Raw genomic sequence first — 22,313 nt, 5'->3', positions numbered from 1 at the left:
AAAAAATCCTCCTCTAAACAAGAGCTACTGCAGTTAGAAAAGCAAGAGGATCTCATTAACTGCAGCTTTAAAAAAAAAAAAAAAAAAAGAAAACCTTCAGAATGTTCTTTCCAGAGTGTTGTACAAGTAAGCTTTTTTCTTCTTCCTATGTGCCCCTTCAAAATTTGATATAATTCATCAGAACTACTATTTTGTTCGAAGATGTTATGCTCAAAGGGAACATCCACCAAAATACTTTTATAAGCAGTCTACATTAAAAAGAACACATTTTGAATTTTGAACAGTTTATAATTTGATATAACAATATTCTTATTTAAGAATGGTAATAAAATGTTAAAGCTCTCTGAAAGCTTCAAAACTTATTTTAATTCCACGTGCATGACTGGTAATTGCTTTCCTCCCATAACACTGTGTGTGTAATTTGATTATCTTAGACCATGAAGGACAGTAACCTTTACTTTAACACATTTTAAAAAAATCTGACAAGATAAACTCATAAATAATTAGATCTCACTAAGATGGAACTAATTCCCAACACACTACTCTACTGATAATTGCACTTATGCTTAATACTAAGAAAGAAATATTATGCGAATGATTTATGAAAAATATAAAAATATAACCTCATGCAATTCTTTCATTTCCATTTATTGGAAATAAAAGTATTCCACATTTTTAATAATATATTATCTCATTTCCTGTGAGATATTCCTTACTGATGCCAAATACTTGTAATGTTTATGTTCCTTATCCAGAACATTGTTTTTAAAGAGAACATTTCAATTTGGTATTCTTCTCCTCTCTTTCACCAAGGCCTTTTATTCTTGATTCATTAATTACCATGAGAAAATTCTATCACTTGTTTGGGATGAGGGATGCAGTGAGTGTTAAGTAAGGGGTGAAGACATCAGGTTGCTTTCATGGGAGCTACCATGGTCCATCTTACCTTCAGGAGTCCACAGATCAGTACTGATGGGTTTTGCACATTAAACTTTACTTGATTGCTTAGAAAGAACTCTTTTGCATGTTGTACCACAACAATCTTTACAACTGCAAATGTCTGCCCATTTCATCTCATTTCAAAATTCATGTAGTTTGGGGAATGAAGATGGTTTACTTAATAAAAGTTCTAAACTCTGTCTTCAATTCATGTCTTATGCCAAAATCAACCCCTCCCCCTGATTTCAATATGAACTCTTTAAAAAAGCAAAAAAACAAAACAAGAAAAAAATACATAGCTCATGAACACTGTGCCAAGCTGATAGTGAGAATTGTGCCTAAAAATAACTTGATCTTATAAAGTAATTAATTTTTAGAAGTCATTGAAGTTTCTCAAATAATGCATCAAAACAGAGGCTATGGTAAATATGCCTGCTTGAAGGTATTTTATTTTTTTACATGAATGAAGTAATAAATAAAAAAGCAAAACAGGGCTAGCTATACAAGGCACTGCTTTTGTTAACTACATTTTAGCAGCAAATGGCAAGACAGTTAAAGTAAAAAATAAATAAATAAATATATCCCTGGAACATTTCTGAAGTTCAGAAAGTTAGATACCTAACTTGTTTGGAATTTTATGAAAATAAGTCTTCATTGCTATGTAGCATATAGAAACTTTAATATATGCATTCAGTTCTACAAACCACTGACACTAAAAACTACTGGCTAGAAATTAACTTCAACAACAATATTTTGAAGGGGAAAAAACACCGCTTGTTTTAAGTTGACCACTTGTCAGATATATGCAATAATATCCTTATTTTATACTGATAAAATACAGAGAGCTGACAGCAAACAAAATGTGATCAGCCTAGCCAGAATTGTTACCTGGAGTATGGCAGAGCTCTCAGAGCAAGGGGTTGCAGAGTTGGGACCTGTTTTACTCAATACTAACAAACTAGCTTTTAGAGAAGTTCATATGTCTGAGTAGGACTGGAGGATAGCAAAACATGCATTTCAGAGTCAGCCCACAAGTTTGCTGCAGAGAGGGGTGAATTAAATTATGAGTCAAGAGTTTTGATAACTCCAGAAACACTGTGGATGGCTGTGACAGATCAGTCCAGTGAAGTAAGCATCCATATTTTTAAAACAGCATCACTTGAGTTATGAGGCAATAAGTAATACTAATCTTTTGTGAGCTTTTGGGGACCCTTATTTGGAGGTATGGGCAAAGATCTCATCAAGCATTTAGCCCATCCTTTCAAAAGAGGATTGTGTTGTTGTTGTTTCTCATTTGTTTGTTTTTGTTTTTAAAGGAAAAACTAAGACAAATAGAAATAAGTTCAAAATACCAGTAAATAAATGAGGTTAATTATTATGCAAAGTATGGCATGCTAGGAAGATGAAAGGAATTTATCTTGTCATTTCTAAAAATTCAGCATAAGTGTGAGTTTCCTGACACCAGGTCTTATCTGCTGCTCCTATCAGGTAGTAAAGAAATGGAGCAGCACGTATACACATGCACTCATACACTCAACGGTTAATAATAAAGTGATTGTCCCCCTCGGCTCTGCTCTCATGAGGCCCCCATTGCAATAAGGTTGTGGACCTCTTAGAGCAAATCTGGAGGAGGGCTACAAAGATAATCAGAGGGCTGGAGCACCTCTCCTATGATGAAATACCGAGAGAGCTGGCGATGCTCAGCCTGGAGAAGAGAAGGCTCTGGGAAGACCTCATTGAGGCTTTCCAATACTTAAAGGGGTCTTATAAAAAGGATGGAGAAGAACTCTTTACTTGGGTAGATAATGATAGGACAAGGGGGGATAGTATTAAACTAAAAGAGGATAGATTCAGTTTAGACATTAGGAGTAAACTCTTCACTGTAAGGGGAGTGAAGCACTGGAACAGGTTGCCAAAAGAAGCTGTGGATGCCCCATCCCTGGCATGTTCAAGGCCAGGCTGGATGGGGCATTGGCCAGCCTGATCTGGTGGGTGGCATCCCTGTTTATGGCAGGGGGGTTGGAGTTGGATGATCTTTAAGGTCACTTCCAACCCAAGCCATTCTATGATTCTATGTTTAGATGTGTATTAATTGCTGTTTCACTTACTTTACAACTTGACAGAAAACATAGGACTGAACTGCACAGGGCAGGGCAGAACTGTAACTCAGGCTGAATTTTTCAAGAAGTCTGGAAAACTATCAAAGGTCATTTATGACTTAAAGAACACTTGTTTTTTATGGATGGCACTGAAAGTCAGTAGAATGGCTTTTCTTTTTTTTTTCTTTTTTTTTTTTTTAAGTAATCACATAGTATTTATTTAAAGATCGTGTATAATCAGTCTACAGTATAACAAGGTTTGGGGAAAAAATTGCAAACTGTAAAAGAGGAAAGGAAAATATAGCTTGTATTTTTAATGTCTGAAGATAATGTTAATTAAGGTAAAATCTACTTCATGAGGTTCTCTCAGTGTACACCAACAAGCATGGAAAGATCCTTAATTTATTTCTTATTACAACTTAGTGCAAAGGTAAATAGACTATCCATTAGGTTTAAAATTGCATTTCACCAATTCCATTGGATATCCAAGACCTTATCATCACAATATTGGTTAAAGAATGGCAGTAGTAAATGTCATGTCTGTCAAGCTGTACTGTTCTGAGCCAATCCATGTTAGATTTACTTTGTGTAAATGTCAGTGGTATCGAGAGCTCCTAAAAAAAGCAGATTTTTCTCTACAGAGAAGCATTTAACAATAAATTGTCTGGTTGGTACAACAGCAGCAAGCTAATGACTAGGTCTCACTTCTTGTGATCACAGAATCACAGAATTATCTAGGTTGGAAGAGACCTCAAGATCATTGAGTCCAACCTCTGACCTAACACGAACAAGTCCTCCACTAAACCATATCGCTAAGTTCAACATCTAAACATCTTTTAAAGACCTCCAGGGATGGTGACTCCACCACTTCCCTGGGCAGCCCATTCCAATGCCTAACAACCCTTTCAGTAAAAAAGTTCTTCCTAATATCCAACCTAAAACACCCCTGGTGCAACTTTAGCCCATTCCCCCTCGTCCTGTCACCAGGCACGTGGGAGAATAGACCAACCCCCACCTCTCTACAGCCTCCTTTAATGTAGTTATAAAGAGTGATAAGGTCGTCCCTGAGCCTCCTTTTCTCCAGGCTGAACAAACCCAGCTCCCTCAGCCACTCCTCATAGGACTTGTCCTCCAGACTCCTTACCAGCTTTGTTGCCCTTCTCTGGACTCTTTAATCCATATAGTTCCATGAAGTAAGTGCAAGGTATATACAAGCCAATCTCTCATCCCACTGCAAAGCCTGTCTTGGGCAAATGCGGAAACTAACCAGCCATGCAGCATTACTTGGAACTGAAATGAAGTCAAAGAGCTAAACTGAAGCTCAGAAATGTCCTCCCAGTGAGAGCATGCAGGTCTTCCCTCCTCAAATTGTTCAGCTCTCCAAACAAGATTCACAGACAGTTACATTTATTACTTGTTCCAATACAGCTGATGCATTCTCCTGTCATAGCCCAGTGGTGATTTTCACATGCAAGACATGTAGAAAGCTGAGATAACTGGTCCCTATTTCTTATCTCATCTGTAAGTGTCCTTGGGTTTATCAGACTCAGTCATTTTTCAGAATCACCTCTACTCCTCATCCATACATATTTTTCAGTCTGCATTTCCAGCCCCTCCACACAAGCTCAGCAGCTGAATGGAAACCTCCTCTAGTTTTTGACTTTTTTCACCATTGCACCTAGATTAGGTGCAATGGTGAAAAATATCTATCCAGCACTGATGATAAGTGATGGAGTGGGTATAAGTACAGCCATTTAAAGTTAAGGAAAGCTCCAGAAAGCAGAAATTATTCACCATAGTCACAGACTACTTAATGCACTTTTTGGAGGAACTGTCCTTTTCCAGTTAAGTAACACACAGAAAAAAATCAAAATTAGTACTTAGTCACTAACCTTTGAAACTCTCATTCTAGATAGTGTTCATGTACTGATTTCTACACAGGTTGGCTTTACCTATTAATGCATTTTTAAAAGATTTTTTTTTTCCCATTTCATCCTCAGTGTCTTAGCTCCTGTGAGGTAAAGGAAATGACTGCAAAAAGATTGAGAAAGCAGCACACACAAAAAAAACTGAACACAGAGACCTTAAGGTCTCAAACAGCTCTTTATGGCTTAAGCCATATTAGCATCTCCAATACTGTCAGCCACCTCACTCAGCAGGTATTTACAAAGAATCTGCACAAAGAGAAAATGCTCAGCACTCACCTAGGTCTAACTTCCTTCTAAATTACATTGATACCAAAGGAACCAAATTAGTCTTTTATAAGGTTAGGATGTGCCAGGCTGAATTCGCCCACCTGCTCTACAAACTGTGAAGCTTTGTCCCTCAGTCCTGGGTTGTTTTAAAGAACATGGAACCTCTTAGTGCTACCACAGTAGGAACAAACTGCAGGTAACACAGCAGCAGAGCTGTCAGAGGCTGGGTAGTAGAGCTAATGCATTAACTCTCTCCTTTCTTTTGAGAAAGCATTCAGCTGCAGACTGCACTTCTAGGATTGGCACATTAGTCTCCATTGCTTCCATCTTCCAGGCACTCAAAGGACTAGAAAAGGCATGTTGCTCTCAAAAGGCCTTTTTCTACTCCCCCTACCCCCTTCCCTCTGTCTCCTCTGCTTTGTGACTGTGTTCTTTGAGGAAGAGAAGATCCAACATCTTTGGGGTTTAGAGGAATACGTGCTTTGAGGAAAAGACGACTCACACCTCTGGGGTTTAGGAGTCACAACAAAAGGTCCTCTTTCAGGTTATTAGAGCTTCTTCCATCTAAGCGCTTGCTTGGAAGGTTTCTTGTTAGTGCTGTCTAGCAGATAACAGTGAAGGAGAGCAGGAATTTCATTCAGAGCTCAAACAGCAGTTCTGTGCTTTTTCTGGAAATATGAGCAGGGTGTAAAAAGCGAAAACAAAGACAACTTGGGCAGGCTTAAAATAGCTACTATTTCCTGCCATTATGGGGAAAAGTACCAAATAATTGACATACTCTGCTAAGTAGCCTGTCATCTTATGAAACTTTAGAATGGAAATCACTCTTTGCTCTAGAAGTGCTTCTTCCATCTTCACTTTTGTGAGAAAACCAAACACAGCATTTTGTAATCAGAGCAGCGCTCCAATTCTGACATGAACAAGTCTGGAATCTCTTTACACTTTATGGTTACAGTGGTGAAGGATTTAATTATCCTGTCTAGCAGGGAAGTGAGTGCTGCCTCATGAAACCCTCCCCACTTTCTTGACTGCTGTATGCACACAGACATGTTGTACTTCAATAAGGCCGTATCACACAAACTGTTCTGGATGTCGTTTGAGCAGATGAATAGAATTTCTACTGCCAGCTGTTCAAGATCACCTTAATCAAAACCACATACTAAAAAGTAAGATTCCATATAGACCTGGACCTCCCATACCCCTTCTAAGCACTTGCTGTAATTCTGTATATAGATTATAAATCCTTGTGACAACCTTTATGTGCCTCGGTCCTGACCACAATAACTTGGAAAAGGGAACAATATCCTTACCCCAGATGGCCATTTTCAACTATTCTGCAATACCCTGCTTCCTCTTCAAAGAGCACAGCATTTATTTTCACCAGTACAACTTGCATGCAGATGAAAACTTTACATAGAAAATGAAGTTGATGTTTTACCCACAGTGATACATATTTAGCAATTTTTTTTTCCTGCATGGTGATGAACATGGATGTCTACAAGTTGAATCAACACCCAGTTGGACAGAATTCTTACTTCTAGAAGATATTTCCTTATTATACTCTAAGAGAACTGATAAATCTGTAGCTATATTTTCTGTATGCTGATAGATCACCTGCTACATACATCTACCTCTTCAAGAAACGAGCTTCAACAGGCAAAACTTAAATATAATGGAATTTATACTGTAAAGTTTACAGCATTTCATTTTACATTGTATATGTCTTATACATCACATATTTAACATGGGAACCTAGATAGATCATCTTCACATGGTCTTAGCCTTTACAGCAAATTCCTCTACTGTTGCAGTTTTACAACTGCTTTCGTAAAGCTTGCTAACCTGCTTCTCTAAGACTTCCCACAAAGATTTCCTCATAGAGGATTCAAGGATGACGTCCAGAAATTACTTCCACTGCAGCTTGAAAATATATTTTCGATAATGTACCTACTGATTATCAGAAAGAAATGAAGGATTCAACCTAATGTCATTGTGACCCTGTTGACATAACACATGAAGGGGTATGCTTACCCTTTCTTTCTTATAAGACGTTTTTTTTAAGGAGAAAAACATACTGTAATTATTTGCAGATAGAGAAAGACAGGTTACAGTGCAGTAATATTACAAATCTGTGAAAAGGCAAAATTTAAGAGCTCAGAAACCAGGAATGAAGGGTAGAGGTTTTGTTTGCTTCTTTGTTTGTCTGAAAGAAAGGAATTCACCTTAAAGAGTTATGTTTCAGTGGCAGGACACAGTACAAAACTCTAAAGGCCCTGAGTAACTGACTAAGCTTAAAAAGTGTGAAGCCAGTAAAGGGTTTCAGTGAAAGGATTTCGCTTTATGCAAAGGCGTGTCTGATAGATGTCTAAATGTAATTATTTAAAATTTCAGTTCCCAAAAGATTCTGAATATCTATAATTTCTATGTGGAAGGTGAGAGAAGTTACAAATACAGATGGGAAGCCTGGAAACTCTTAAAATAATAACAGGAATTAGAGAAATTAAAATTACATGTGCTCTTTCCTCCAGTTACATGGTGCTGCCCTGCATTTCTTCATCATTAACTTCAATGAACTTCAAAATTAATTTTCTATTATTTGTTGCATTTTTTGCCACATAGCTCAGTAATTTTTTACAGGGACCATCACTTTGTATAAGAAGCTGTTCCCTCTCTCAATGTGACATGCTATAGTGCTAGTGAAACTCCTCTCCAAATGAGGATAATTTATTTTTGCCCATGTTGTCACATCCATCTATGTTAGCTACCGAAAGACTTTTTAATATTTTGTCCTTAATAACACAATTTCCAGTGATTTCCAAAACCTGACTGAAACCTATTTCTGTTTAGATTCTGTTTAACTGATATGGCATATGATTTCACAGAAAGAATAAATACCTTGCCAGCTAGTTTGACTTTTGAAAACTGTTTATAAAAATATGAATTTAAATATAAAATAATTTTCTTTTTTTATTTTGCTCTAAAAAGAATTTCAAATTCTTTATTGTTTTTTGTTCTTATAAGCTATGAACACTCACCAATTTCTCAGGTAATTATGTATCAACACACAAGAACAATTATTATCTAAGTAGTATTATTTTTCTTCTCAGTATTGCCATCCATGAAATTCAAATATCATGAGTCAGTCAGGACACCTGTCATTAGTTTTACATTTAGAACAACTAAATATCTTCTCAAAAACTAACAATTTTATTTTTATCTGTCTTCTGCTGATAGTAATATATATATTTTTATATATTTTTATATATATATTTTTTTTTCTTATAGTATTTTCTCCTATTACCTACAAAGGATGTCAAAACTTCTGCTAAATTTTTGATTTTCATCAAATCTTGAAACACTTTGTGATTGTTACTATTTACTCTGCATAGGCAATTAATAACATTCTTGGGTGATAAGAAAAAATAAGTAACACTATCAAAGGAAAGATCTGTGGTGGATGACACATGGGGATAAGCATCCAGTAGTTGGAGGTATTTATCTTGTTGTAGAATTAAAAGAAAAAAAAAATGAATTGCATTCTAACGTACAGATTATTATCTTATGGAAACATCCAGGGACAAAGTTAGTCCTTGGGAACAGAAAATTTGAGAGGAGAGGGGACTGGAATAATTTTTGATTCAGCTGACTGTAAGCACCTAGCAGTTTAGGAATCCTTCCTCGGGTCTTTCTTTTATCCAGTGGATTATCTCTGGTACAGATTGGTCACAATCAGGGGAAGAAAGAATGAGTATGCTCTTGAAAAAAAAAAATAAATAAATAAAATAAAAGGCATCCCTGATCGGTCATCTGTAAAAAGGACAATTGAACCAGTCTGACTCAGCCAGCTCTGGGCTCAGCAAGTCCACTTATCACTACTTGCACCTTGTCCAAGATCCAGATCTATGATTACACAGGCTCAGAAGTCTTGCTCTAATAATTTGTGCTTACTGATGCTCTGCAAAGGTTCTACAGAAATAACTGCAACTGTTAAAAGACTACATTTGTTTCTACACGTTGCTACTGTAGATTTAAAGCTATCAAGCATCAACATGCATTATAACAGACAAAAACTTGCTATAAAAACAATACTTATTCTGCAGTGACACTGCAAGTACCTAATTTACTTTAAGCAGAAAAATATTCAAACAATGCCCATAGCCATCTCAGAACCTAATGTTATTTCCAAATTTTGTCATGGATTTATACTGCTCAACAGGAGAGGGAGGCTCTCAGGATGGAAACACTTCAGCTCAGTGGCAATGAAGGCCCACTTCTGACCCTTGTCCACTTATGGAGACAAAAGCTTGTAACATTTTGTCTTTGCTCATAGTTGAGATCCATCTTAAAAACATTTAAGTTTTCTGACCCACTGACAGAAACTAGAAGAGTTAAATCACTTCTTATTTCCAGCATAAAGAGCTCTTTAGTGTTTGTTTCCTCTCCTCTCTATATATATATATTTTACAGCTCAATAACAACCTTATAACAATTTTATCAATAACAATCCTACAACATCAAGCTCCTTCATTCTACCTTTATAAACTGCTGCTCCATATAATATGCTTTCTGATCACTTAGTCATAAATATATACCACTCCAAAGTAATCCTTTCTTGGCTACAGCTGACAAAAATTCTAGGGTATTCAAGATAAGGTGGCACAAATATTTCCCTCAGATTTTTTGTTTTATTAGCAGCATTACTCTGACAGCTCACAGTGTAATCAAGCCAGCAGTCTTCCCATCCGTTATCACTGACAGTCTTTACACCTTGCATAAGTGACCTTTATTACCTTTACGTACATGTTATTTCATAGTATTTCTCCAATCGAGAAAGGTCATGAAGGTCTCTCTACACAAGTCTGATCATTGTCTGCTCTGACTACATGTCCCAGATTTGACATTTTGTTTCAGCTCAAGGACACAACATGGCCTGAGAAAGCTTTACACTGGACAGCTTCCTTCTACCTGTAAAATATATTCAATTTCAGACAATAATGTACCCCATTTGTAAAATACACCATATCTACATTTTGATACTTTTCAAGTCCTGAGGCATTTCTTTGTTCATGAATTCTTTCTTCTACTACATCACAATAGAGATGAAAACATCAGCTGTTATTTTTCATTGCTATTTTTTCTTTCATTTCCCCCTCTCCTGAAAACAATTAAGATTAAACAAAAGGCTTCAAATAGTTTTTAATTATTCACAATTTATTAAAATTTGGATTTATTCCATACATTAACAAGTAAAACACAGCACTTCTTTGGAAGTGTTTCTTAAAATCTAGGCTCTATAAATATGCTGCAAGTATATTGGAAAGGTAATATATTCAGACCCCGATTAAGGCTCACCAAATTATTAAGGAGATAAAACTGTTAAAATTAGAATTACTTAGGGATCTTAAAAAGAAATTCTCTGCATAATTTCTGTGCATGTCAAACAAAAATACACCATAATAAATGTTTTGATGATACACATTTAAAAATGTTTGCTTTTGTAGGACTTTTTTTTTTTTTTTGCCTAATTGATAAGGTCTTCAGAAACTAAACCCAGGTAAGATTGTTTTGCCCAAAGAATATTATAAAAATGGTTGGGCCAGAAATTTCAAAAAGGTAAAAATCAGTTTTCTCTTTAGGAGTAGTTAGTTGACAAAACATCAGAGGATTCCTTAAAAAATATAAACTGCTGCAGAAAATGTAAGAACTTATTTAAATAGGTATGTTTGTTGTTTTTGTTTGTTCATTTGTTTTTAAAGCAGCATTAACAAAAGAATGTCAGTGCAAAATTACCTTCCTTTTAATTTAAGGAAACTTCTTACATTTAATCAAAACAAGATATGGCCTTTGTTTAAAGGAATAAATACAAAGAGCATCTTTGTATAGATTTCCTTGCAATTCTAATCACTTAATTTCTTAAGGTTATATACTATGTTCTGTACTTTTAGGAAAGAACTTTCTTCAGTACCTATTTCTAACATAAACTTGACAAGGTAGCCAACATTCCATTGTTTATCTGAACAGAACACACATCTACAGGAAAAGACAGAAATGGGGAACAAAGCATTTGCCAGTAATAAGTCCAAAAGACCTCCAGCAACATGGCATAAAAACGGGGCAAACATTTTAGGAATCAGCAGAATCAGAAACTTTCTTTGTGATTAATAAAAGGAAGACTTAAAAAGGTGATTATCTACCAGGCAAAATATCAAACATAAACACAGCTAGCAGCCTTCCAAATATGAGCCCTTCCTCCAACAGGACAATTCACTAGAATTAACTTGACCCTGAATAACAAACATGGCCAGAAAAGGATCCTCTATTTTTAAATCTTTGACAACTGATAGTATGCTATGAGAATAATCCTACTCAAGTATGTAGTCTTACCAAGTGGTGTTACTTACCATGTTTTGTTACAGTTTAAAAGCAACTGTGGACACAGCTATATTTATGTGTATATATACACACAAAAACATACACCCTACCTTAAAAAAATGTAATAAAGAAAAGAGGAGTGCTAGTGAGCAAATAGACAACTTCACAGTGCAGTAGCAGGCAGAACCTACCTGACAGAGTACATGCCTTTTCCACATTCATTTCTAAATATAATTTCATACATGTATATATTAAAACAACTATTGAAGTCTTGACTAAAAATATGGATCATACATAATAGATCTGTTGGTTTACCAATAAATGATTCATCCCATTCTGCCCATTTTCAAGCTATTTCAGAGGTATCATGGAGACAGATGTTTACATTCAAATAAACCCAATTTTTTGATAGGTGATATTCCCTCCTCTGAAACTGCCAGTAGCAACAATTAAACAGACAGCATTAATTATCTTTTTTTTTTTTTTTTTTTTTTTTTTCTTAGTTCAAATTGCTCATCTTCAGCATAGTTTTTAATTCAGACTTCAATGACTCTGTCTTGGAGACTCAAAACTACAGTCAATCTTATGGGATCTTTCCCACCTTTTAAGTTTCATCGTTGCTCAAACAAGAGTCAGAGAATCTGTTGTGATTCCTGACTCTCAAGAACTCTTTTCTTCCTGTGACTATTTCCAGATGATGACCAACTCTTCCATAAAGAGTAAACCTGAGACAGAATCTATAAAGATTTGTTTTCTATGAACTCATCCTTTAACACCAAGACACCATCTCCTGTGAAAGACAGGAGAAGTGAAGCTCTGATAATGTTTGTTCACTGGGTACACGTCCTGAGTTCTGTCTCTGTGCCATGGCCAGATTGTCTCTCTGTGACCTGATGGAAAAAGGACATACACCTCTGCCTCTACTGGGCTTTTTTTAAGGACGTATAACCTTCAGAGACCATATTTAAAATCATAATTTTGTTTTATTCTTGCAAATATATTAATGCCTTAGTTTACATGGAATCATTATTTAACTCTGTAACTTGAAGGAATATTTTATCTTAGTGAAGGAATATTTTATCTTAATGAAGGAATATTTTATCTTAGCTCATTTATTGCACAAAAGAAAGGGATGAGCTTTTAATTAAAGTAATTATTTTTTATTTGAATATTCAAGTGTAACCCAGTCATGTAATCTAGACTGGAAATTAAAGAAAAGATGGCAACCATTATTTTTTAGAGTTGTTTGTGGATGTATTGGGACTCCAGGCATCATAGACTTTTTCTGAAAAGGTTATATCATTCTTCAGAGAAAAAAAAAAAATGTAATTCCTTTTATTTCTTTCTATATCACTATTCTAAAGCAGGTCTGAAGTGAGAAACCACCCGGGGTTTCAGAACTCCAGTGGAGACATCTTCCAGTTAATCTGACCTCTTTTCCAACAGCAATAACTCAAAAAAATTTAAGAGTTCAGACATGCCCTTGATTTGTTTTAAAGGGCACATTCTGCTTTTGAAAACAACATCAGTTCAGATAATTCCTAAAGCTTTTTGCAATAGCAGCATAAATAAATCAATAAATAAATAGATAACAGTAATTTTATATTTATAGTATTAACTCTTACACTTCCCTGGCTATTTTAGGAGTCTTATTTTAATTACATTAGATGTGTGAAATCAAGGTTGCCTGACTGACAGAGTCTAAAGGTCTGCAAATTTTTAATAGTTCGAAAAAGCAGATACCTTTACCTGTGTTACCAAACAGACTCTCAGAGGTTTTTAGTTGGTTATGTCTTTCTTTGGGGTAAGGGTGTTGTGGGGGGAGGAGGGGAATATAAAGGAAAGACCCTACCTCTCCTTCAAATCCAGCTCATATTTTTTACAGTCTCACATACTTTTACTATAAGTGACTTTTCAGAGGGTTTTGTTAATCTTCTGTAAGTAGGGCACTGGGACACAGCTCTTGCTATGCCTGTATATGATATATACATCATATACCTTTCTAACCATACCCATACAGGACAAGGGAGTCTTAATACTATAATATGACTGTTGAAACTAAAGATCATAAAATGATTCACTACATTTCTTTGGTGCTTTCAACTTGCTGTTAACAGCAGCTTTTAATGTAAATATGTGCCTCTTGATAAAAACTCATCCTGGTGTTTATTTATACAGAAAGGAAATTTCCATTGCATAGACACCATCCAAAACATACAAAAAAAAAAACAAACAATGAAATTCAGCATGAAAGATTAACTAACCATCTCGACAGACTTTTAGTTTTCACTGGGCTAAGCAGTACCATTATTAAGGACAGACGGAAACTGAAAAGGGACAGCAATTCATCTAATATGCTGGCACCAAATAAGTCTACCCAGACTCCAGAAACACAGAGCTTCTGGTGACCAGCTAGTCCAATCCCCCTTCTTAAAGCAGAATGAACTAGAGTAGTTTCCTCAGGACATCATCCAGTTGGTTTAGAATGTCTCTGAATATGGAGAGGCCACAACCCCACTGAGCAACCTGCTACAGTGTTTGACCAATCTCACTGTGAAAAAGACTGTGCTTACATTGAATTTTGTGTGTTTCAGTTTGTCTATTACTTCTTGACCATTTAGTAGGCACCACTGGAAGAAGACTGTGTCTCTCTCTTCTTTAGTCCATTCCCTCAGTTATTTAGATACACATTTTATACACATACAGGAAATCTAACACCCCCTTTCCCATGCCCAAAGCCACTTCTCTTGACCAAGCAGTGGAACCTCTCTCTCTCCCCATCTCTCCATTTACACCAGATTCTCCAAGCCCTTAATAGCATTTGTGGCCCTTTGCTGGACACATCCTAGTGTGTTTATGTCTGTCTTGTACTGGGAAGGTAAGAACTGGACACAGCTCTCCAGAGCCGTCTTACTAGGCCTTCACAGCGGGGAAAGATCACCTCTGACAACCTGCTGTGGTTGCCTAATGTAGCCCTGGATGCTGTTGACCTTCTCTACCATGAGGGTGTATTGTCAGTTTGTGCTTGACTTTTATTCACCAAGACTCCCAGGATCTTGCTATATTGTGTAAGATTATTTTAGCTACTATGTTGTGTAAAATTATTTTAGCTACTACTTAATCTTACTGTTTTGTAAGATTACTTTAGCTACTGATAACTGCTGAAATCTCATTTTTACAAAAGCACAGCAGAAAGATTTCTCAGGCAAAATTTTATAAGACCTTGCTGTTGTCTCTAATCAAAAGGAAGCAAACAAATAAAAGCTGCCATAGAAATACATCTTTCTTCCTATATATATAAAGATGAAACCTCTCCTGCTTCAAGACAAATCTTCAGAAATCGAGTTGATTGTTTCTTTTACTGACTTAAAGTACTTGAATGACAAATATACATAAGCAAACCTTTTCAACATCAAGTACAGAGGGCAGGCATTTGTACCATTTACAAACTACTAGATTTTCTTTCTCTGGAGAGAAAAAAAACACAGAGCTGGTAACACAGAGAATCTGAACTTTTATATCCTTAGTGTTCTTAGCTTTATTCTGTTACTTGCTGTACTGTTTTTTCAAATTGGTGCATGTGTTTAAACTCTAATCTAGCCACTAAATGTGTTCATTTAAGAAGTCTCAGATGGGTAAAAAGAAACTTGTAATGGACATTGATAGTCAGCCAATTAACATAAACCAGTTAAAACAAAATCAGTGCAGGGATAAACCTGCTAGTGAAAACAAACATTATTTGTCCTAAGGATCAGTACCACACCACATGACAAAAGAAGAAGAGGCTTAAATAATTGCCTGGAATCAAATATAGTTCATGTTATTTTAATTTTGTAGTCTAAAGACAAGTTCAAAAATACTTCAGGACTGATGTGTTCAAATGACAGAAAGTGTCCAAAAGAAATGACAGTCCTCTGCAAGATTTTACCCATCACAGGAAATGGCATTATACATTGTGCATTAATTGCTTAGTAAAAACCTCTGTCTGAATGTCTGAAAACTGAAACACTCTTATCCAGCTATATATTAGTGAGTGCTAATAAGTACAAACTACTGCATATTTGGCAAATTATTTGTATTTGGGTCAAATTTGTATTCACTGTTGCTGTTATTTCAAAATCCATCAACATTGTCAAACACTGGAAATCATAGTAACAACCAGAAATGCACACAAAACCAAAGCAATAATTAAAGTTGCAGTGACTCCCAATCTGCTTTAGACAGCTTCCTATGCAGTTCTGACTTTATTTGCTCTTAGTCTGGAGCATTTTTAATGTTCCCTGCTGGAAATCATTTATCAGTTTAATGAACACATTCAAGGAAGGCTAACCATAGGGGTGGAGGAGGGATGATATGATTCCTTTGTTACTCACACAGTATAACTACCCATCTTTCAGTAAATCTGACAGACTCCAAACATTAAATTAACTGAAATGAAAACCTCATTTTGAACTGTGCTTTCCCATACATATCAAACAGCCTGTGAAATGCCTGTAGATTTAATACCCAAATCCATTGAACACACTGGAAAAAAAAAAAAAAAAAAAAAAAGTATAGAAAATTCATGGTTGAATATGTGTTCACAGAAACCTTCCATACTTTGTTAACTTCATAGCTGAATTGATCCATGGGGTGTGAAGCAAAGTACTGAGCATACTAAATAACACAGCATGGCATAAATGGAAATTGAATGGCAAACCAAGTGAAATATGAATATTCAAAAGAACCTTACCATGTAAACTCTACATATCGAGCTCTCAGTATACAAGTAAGCACACTGGTGTAGGCCAATCAGCAAAGATTCCTCATGGGAAATTTGTAGGTATTTAAAGGAATGATGTTTTAGAGCAATGGAGAAATGTGATCATTTACTTGATGAAACTGCATTTTGTAAGCAGTTGTGTAAATATGTGTCAGTCAGGAACACACATGGTGTATCATCAAACATTCAAATATTGCAGTTCTGTAATGCATAGCATGCTAACAGGCTTCAGAATCAAACAGACAAGCTTAATTTGCTCTCTCTTGATAAAGCACTATACACAACTATCTAAAAGTCAGTAGAAGGAGGTTAATGGCAGTGAACTAGAATAAAACTAAATGTCACTACATCTTACTTTTCTGTAAAACCTTCTAAGTAGATAAGACATGTTCAGAAAGCTGTAAAATGTGCCCTTTGCTTACAAGAAAAAAGGTCAGTTCTGTGCTAACAAATTGTAATAGGTTAGTCATAAATGATCATATCGGCAGCTGAAATATGGTACCTTACACATAATTTAAATATTGTTACAACTACTTGAGCCAGAAGAAGCCTGAATTGCACAGTTCAAACTCCTGCACACATTAAAATAATGCAATTCATGGAAATATGAACACAATACCAGGAACAAAGAAAAATTACAAATTTCATTGCAGTGAAACATGTCTAAATAACCAATTCTGCAGTTGCCTTTGGCATCAAAGACCAACACAAGCAATGCTTTAATATTCTGTGTGGTGATTCTCAGCTGCTCTAAGAAACCAGCTTCACAGACCAATTCCACTGGTTTTCAAGGTAATGAGCAAGCAGAGGTTCTGCAGCTCCTGGCATGCATCACCCCATGAGAGCTTAAGTGCTTCACAATACTCCTGGAACATATTTTATGCAGAAGAACATAGAACATACAGCTGGAGGCTTGAGGGAACACTTCTCCCTAAATAAAAATAAAAATAAAAATAAATTAAAAAAAAAGCAAGAGAGTCAATATTAGGTTGAAAAAATCCAATGTCACAAATGTAACATTGGAATAGTTCTATTCTGATAAAGGAAAATAGTTCTTATTGTAAGACCACATGAGGTTTTTTGCTATGCATCTATTATTTCTGTGATCCGAAGTGTTATTCAAAAAAAGCTTTTATGGAATTATGGGTTCTTAATAACAGCTTATTCGGAGAGGGTTCAAGTTATAGGGAGAAGTCAGGCATTGCTATCAAAATTAAGACTTGAACCCACACTGGCTGAAAGGTGCCAATGTTTATAAAGAGTTTAGCACATTCTTAGGGATATTTCATCACAATTTCTTACAATGGTTCAGCACACAATGTAGTCAATAGTAAAAGGATAATTATCAATAATATTTTAATTCACAATTAGTAATGAGACAGATTGGTAAGGTTGTGTTGTGTTTTTTTCTTTGAATATTTCATTGAGTCATGTATTTTAAAGCTAACAGAACACTTTAAAGATAAAATGTGTACATGGAATACTAATAGTGCTGAAGCAAGAATGCATTCAGCTCTAATACACTTATATTCTGTACACTAAAATTTACTCAAGCTAATACTTCACAAAATGCAAAGAAAGAATATGATCAGTAAACACATATGCTATTACTATCAAAACAGGTCTCCTCTCCATTCTGGAACACTTAGCTCTGAAACACCCTTTTGAAATGGCATTTCTAGCAAAGCTATTACAGTGCCAAGTCTGTTAGAGTAGCTGCTCAACCTGCGTGGCGGACTGTGCTAATACCTATCACTCCCAAGTGTAACAAGCCATTTATCTACTAATGACTTAGAAAAGACAATACAAAAGGTCTAAAGTGGTTACAGTTCTTGTGCCCTTTTTGAAAACTTCTATACATTTTAAATCAAAGCCCACTTGGATTAAACAGAATATATTGGTTTTACCTTAACATTTACATAACAAAGATAAAGGACGATCTTTTATAATGTTAATTTAATTCAAACTGAATGATATGTTTCACAAATCACAAGAAATGTAGTTCTTACAAAAAAGTATAAATGGTCATCAAGTTAGAAAATGAAAGAACTGAGTCATTGCAATTTTCTATTTCACTTCTAAAGTTATTAAAGGAGAGAAAGAAACAATACTTAGGAAATGTCTGCTGATATTTCAGATCACTTCTTAATTTTTGTTTAGCTATACAAATGGAGAAAGACCATGTTGCAGTGAGACCGATCAAATGCTCAATTTCTCTTTAGCTAAACTAGATTCTGAATGACTCTCAGATTTTAAGTACTTGCTCAAAGTATCCTAGTGCTAAATCTTCTTTTATTTCTTAAGGTTCATCTCCCCTAAGCTGTAGGTCTCTTCTTTATCCTCTCTTCCCAATCCAATAATTTAGTTTTCACACAGATATCACATGAAAACAGCCCTGCTCCTAATAAATATATTTTTAATGATACTCACTTAAATTTTTGTTTTTAAGGAGATGTTTACTATTCAACCTGTAATTTTTTAGTATATTGACTTCCCCAACACCTTTCCCAATAGTTCACAAGTAAATAAATGGAGTCTTTCATACCAAATCCAACTTATTTGACAAAATATTCTGCAAATACCTTTTGTTTTATCAAAGTAGTTTCACTAATGCCACAGTGAATACAAATCCGAACTACTAGCCAGCAAAGCATGATTTCATCCCTTCTAGAATAAAAGAAAGATTTCTTTCATTTCCCAAATCCAATAATAAGCCAGGGCAACTGTCAAATGAGCACAGGATATTTTTTTTTTCAAATACATTGACATATTTATTACTGCAAATAAATGATGCAACACGTTGGGGAGGGAAATGCTCTAAAAAAACCTCTGGACCTTGGATGAAGAAGTCCAGATAACCTCTCAACCTTCACCTAATGCATGATACTAAAATCAAAAGCATTTACAGGAACTTTTCTACTACATTCCCATTCCAGCACACCCTATACAAGCTATTATGAAGACCACTTTACTTCCTTCACAATGCAACTATTCACTATGATATTTGTAGTCTTCCCAATCATGCTACATCCTTTATTAAAGGGGATTTAAATATGTTAACACTGGTGAGAATGTATGATCTATACTCTCATTTTTCTCCACAGCAGTTCATTTTACATACACAGAATTTAATCATTTGTCCATAGGGGTTTTATTTATTTAGTTTATGCTGCTTCATATCATAGAATCACAGAATCATAGAATATCCTGAGTTGAAAGAGACCCATAAAGATCATCGAGTCCAACTACTGGCACCACACAGGTCTACGCAAAAATTCAGACCATATGACTAAAAGCACAGTCCAAATGCTTCTTAAACTCTGACAGGCTTGGTGCTGTGACTACGTCCCTAGGGCACCTGTTCCAATGCATGACAATCCTCTCAGTGAAGAACTTTTTTCTTATACCTAGCCACTGTCGCAGCTGGACCCCATTCCCTTGGGTTCTATCACTGGTCACTAAAGAGAATAGATTGGCTCCTGTGCCTCCACTCCCCCTCGTGAGGAAGCTGTAGACCACAATGAGGTCTCCCCTCAGCCTTCTCTTTTCCAGGATGAACAGGCCAAGGGACATCAGCCGCTCCTCATACATCTTACCCTCTAGACCCTTCACCATCTTAGTAGCCCTTCTCTGGACACTCTCCAATAGTTTTACATTCTGTTTGTACTCTGGTGCCCAGCACTGCATACAGTACTTGAGGTGAGGCCGCACCAGCATGGGGTAGAGAAGGAAAATCATTTCCATTGATCAACTAGCAATGCTGTGCTTGATGCACCCCAGGATATGGTTGGCCCTCCCGGCTGCCAGGGCAAACTGCTGGCTCATATTCAGCTTGCTATCAACCAAAACCCCCAGATCCCTCTCTACAGGGCTTCTTTACAGCATCTTGTTGCCCAGTCTGTATGTATAGCCGGGGTTGCTACTTCCCAGGTGTAAGACCCAGCAATTGCTATTGTTAAACTTCATGCAGTTGCTTATTGCCCAGTTCTCCAGTCTGTCCAGATCTCTCTGCAAGGCCTTTCTACCCACAATGGAGTCAACAACTCCTCCCAGTTTAGTATCATCAGCAAATTTTCTCAAAACACCTTCAAGTCCTACATCCAAATTGTTTATGAAAACATTGAAAAGAATTAACCCTAAAATGGAGCCCTGGTGGACCCCCTGGTGACTGGCTGCCAGCCTGATGTGGCCCCACTTACCACAACCCATTGAGCCCTACCCATCAGCCAATCAACAGCCTACCCAACTCACCCATTATATGATGTTTTTGTTTAACTATATACTGCTGGACTTTTTGTCCAGTAGGATCCTATGGGAAACTGTGTCAAAAGATTTACTGAAATCCAAAAAGATTACATCAGCCGGCTTCCTTTGATTGATGACATGAGTGATTTGATCATAAAAGGAAATCAAATTTGTTAAACAGGACCTATCCTTCATGAACCCATGTTGGCTGGGACCAATGACTGCATTGTCCCCCAGGTGCACTACAGTAACTCACAGGATAATCTCCATAATTTTACCAGGCACTGACATGAGATTGACAGGCCTGTAGTTACCAGGGTCTTCTTTCTTGCCTTTCTTGAAAATTGGCACAACATTTGTCAGCTTCCAGTCAACTGGGACCTCTCCAGATTCCCAAGACTGTTGAAAAATAATTGAGAGGTCCTGCGATGATGTCAGCCAGCTCTCTGATGAATCCCATCCAGACCCATGGACTTGTATGGATCCAAACTGAATATGAACCATCCAAATGGATATGTTGCCATATTTAGAAAACACCATTTCCTCTTATTTTGACAAAATGCTTTACAAACAGGTTTCACAAGTCAGTGATGGTGTGAATAGCATAACATTGCAAAGATGTGCTTCAAGTATTTAGATTTATTATTGTGACAAAAAAGAGACAAGTGAGTTATTCTAGAACTACACAAGCAGAGGGGTTTTCTGGTTTTACCAGAAGAGTGGAAAAATACCACACAGGAAACAAAATAAAACTGGGCACAGGTCTCACTTCAACATTAGCAATCAAAAAGTACTTGTCTCATCAGTGCTGCTTGGAAGCTGAACGTACTCATTCCTTCACAGCTTCTGACAGCATTAATTGTGGGAAGGAAGTTTTCTATCAGATCTTTCAGAAACTACAATAGAGCAGCTGCAAAACTGGCATTTACTCCTACTTTATACCCACTCTTCTTGTGGATTGTATGGTTGTGGTTTTCAGTGTGTTCTTCACAATCTGTGTAATCCGTGCAAAAAAATTTACCACTCAGTGGTATCAGTCCAGCTGTACTTGTTAATATCCATATGTAGGCAACATGATCTTACTTATTGTTGGAAATAAAGAAATAATCTCTTACAATTCAGTAACTGTCAGTTATGTTTTTCTACCACTTAAGCATTTGGTTCAGTAAATGCCTGCAAAAGCGTAATAATCGTAGGGTGGCTGGGTTTTTGTTTGTTTGTTTTTTACACACTGATGCCAGAATGAGAAAATTTGATAATTAAACCGGATTTTTAAGTCTGTCCACATCAATATTTCTTCACAATGAGATAAACGAAGTGTCTCTTGTCTATCTTCCACCTCCTAACAAACACAATTGAATTCACTAGGTCTACTGCTAAATTGCTGTGAAGCTAACAAAGCTATTTTTATCACAACACACTCAAGACTTTCTAATGGATTTTCTTGCCATAAGACACTTCATCATCTTTATAAATTTGTTTTCTGTAGACAAAATTTAATTTGCTGTAGACAGGATTAAAAGGTCATAAAAAAACAAAACAAAACAAAAAAAACACTGTCATTCAGTTTGCCCTTTAAAGTCATTTCAAAATACATGTATGATATAATATCTGCTTAATTAAGTTAGAATTTGGTGTGACTGTATAGATTCACCAAGATAGGCCTGTGTAACAGGGTAAGCATCACTGATCAGCTTAAAA

This window comes from Netta rufina, assembly GCF_964035555.1.
Source record: "Netta rufina genome assembly, chromosome: 12".
Taxonomy (NCBI): Eukaryota; Metazoa; Chordata; class Aves; order Anseriformes; family Anatidae; genus Netta; species Netta rufina.
The sequence above is the reverse complement of the archived record's forward strand: the minus strand, read 5'-3'. Positions refer to the sequence as shown.